Source organism: Equus quagga, chromosome 13 (assembly GCF_021613505.1).
Source record: "Equus quagga isolate Etosha38 chromosome 13, UCLA_HA_Equagga_1.0, whole genome shotgun sequence".
Taxonomy (NCBI): Eukaryota; Metazoa; Chordata; class Mammalia; order Perissodactyla; family Equidae; genus Equus; species Equus quagga.
The window spans coordinates 98,346,355-98,348,496 of NC_060279.1; positions in this window are offsets into that span (position 1 = coordinate 98,346,355).

Genomic DNA, 2,142 nt, shown 5'->3' on the forward strand with positions numbered 1-2,142 from the left:
TACCACTTCCGCCACCGGATCCCGCCGGCGAACGTGCGCCTGCTGGAAGTGGGTGGAGACCTGCAGCTGGATTCGGTGAAGGTCTTCTGAGCCCTCCTGGGTTGCGGGTGAAGGGCGGAAATGGGGTCCAGGGCCCTTGGATGGCAAATAAAATGTGAGCTCGCTCCTCTGCGTATGTGTCTCCTTCACCCAGACCAGGAATGCAGGTTCAGAGAGGGGAAGACACTCACTAAGGGTCACCCAGGGACTCGGTGGCCTAGGCGGGATCTCCTCGGCCGCTTCTGGCTGGGAGGCCTCAGGAGGGTCGCGAAACGGTGGGGGTGGGGCTTTGACTCGCGGCGCTTTGCAAAGCAGCCGGGCGGCCATGCCGTTGGGGTGATCTGATGGAGTTGGCAGGGGGCTCACGCGCTGCCCCGGTGACCCCTGCGCGGATCTAACGGACCCCACATCCGTCCATCCGCAAACAGGGGGACGAGTCCGCCCCGCCGGGTCCCTTGGAGACCCCCCTCGCGGCGACGGTGCAGGAATCAGGCGCCCAGCGCCGCCGCCCCTCCTTCTCCCCTCTCCCCATCCCCGGCCTCTCGGGGCGGGAGGCGGCTCGCGCGGGAAGGGGCTGGGAAGCGGATGGGGCGTCGCCGGCCTCCCCTCCCGTCCCCAGTCGGGACAGGTCCCCACTGGTTCGCGCCTCGGGGCAGACGCGCACCGGAGCAGCAGCTGGCGCGCGAGACGGACGAGGGACTCGAAGGGCCGGCCTCCTGGGCCCCCGCTGAGGTCACGAGCCGCAGTCCCACACCTCTCCCTCCTCCGCACCCCGGACGGCGAGACTCCGCCCTGCCTGGGAGATTCTGGAGCTGGAACGGGGGAAGGGGCTCACACCCAGACGCCCAGTTCACCCTTGACCGCCAGGGGGTGACATTCTGGTCGGGTTGGGTGTAGGGGGGTTGTTGCTGGGTCTCCAGTTAATGGCCGTGGGAGGGGGAGCTGGGACCCCGCGCACCCCCGAGCCCTGCCCCTTCGCGAGGGCTCTGCACGCTGGGTGCCGGGTGGCGTCGATCCAACCTCGCACGTTCGGTTCGGGTCTCGGGTCTCGGGTCTCGGGAAAGTTCGGCGCCACGCCCTCGGCTGGAGTTTTGGGACGCTTGTGACGCGTCTCCCCCTGGTGGCCGCTGCCGACGTTGCAATTTTGGGAACTGGTGCAGGAGCTGGGCTGTTAGCGGCATGCAAAACCCTGCGGGGCCCACCAGACCTGGCTGCAGGTCGGAGCCCTTCCAGGACCAGAACTTTTTCTGCACTTTGCGAACCTCCACTTATAGCGGCCCCTATCCGTGCCTGGCCCCCCTCAGTATATTTCTGGGAAGCGGTGGAATGAGGGGGTCCCCCTCTCGGGTGAGCAGACCTGAGAAAGTCTGCAATGTATTGTACTCCAGGGCTCGCTGTTACATGAATTAATTTTATTTGTCTGTGTCGTCTTGTTTTTGAATGTTTTAACAAATTTTTATAAAGATAACATATCCATATGGTGCAAATTTCAAAATATACAGTGAAAAGAAGACTTTACTGGCTGGTCGGGTTCTTCAGATTAGATGGTAGTGATGCATTCGTGTTAATGTGCTGGTTTTCACCTGTCTTCCCGTGTATATATTGGAGAACGTTCTCGTTTGTACAAAATGCACAGTAGAGTACTTGGAAGTGAATAGGGAGCATATAGGCAACTTATTCATAAATAGCTCAGGAAAAAACTAAAGCTTGTACTGTACTTAATTTTTGGTTTGTCATTTCAACAACATATATGTATGACTTGTGTCGTACATATACGTGATATGATCTTATATGTAGAATCCTCTAAAGATCCCCCCCAAAACTGTTAAAACAAAAAAGCATGTTAAATGAATCCAGCCAAGCAGCAGGATACATAGTCAACACACAAAACTCAGTTGCATTTCCCTAGACTAACAATGAACAACCTGAAAAGGAAATTAAGGAAACGTGTCCATCTACAATAGCATCAAAAAGAATAAGCTATTTAGGAATTAACCAAGGAGCTGTAAGACATGGACCATGAAAACTACAAAACGACACTGGAAGAAATGAAAGAAAACGAATAAATGGAACGTATCCCATGTTCATGGATTGGAAGATTTA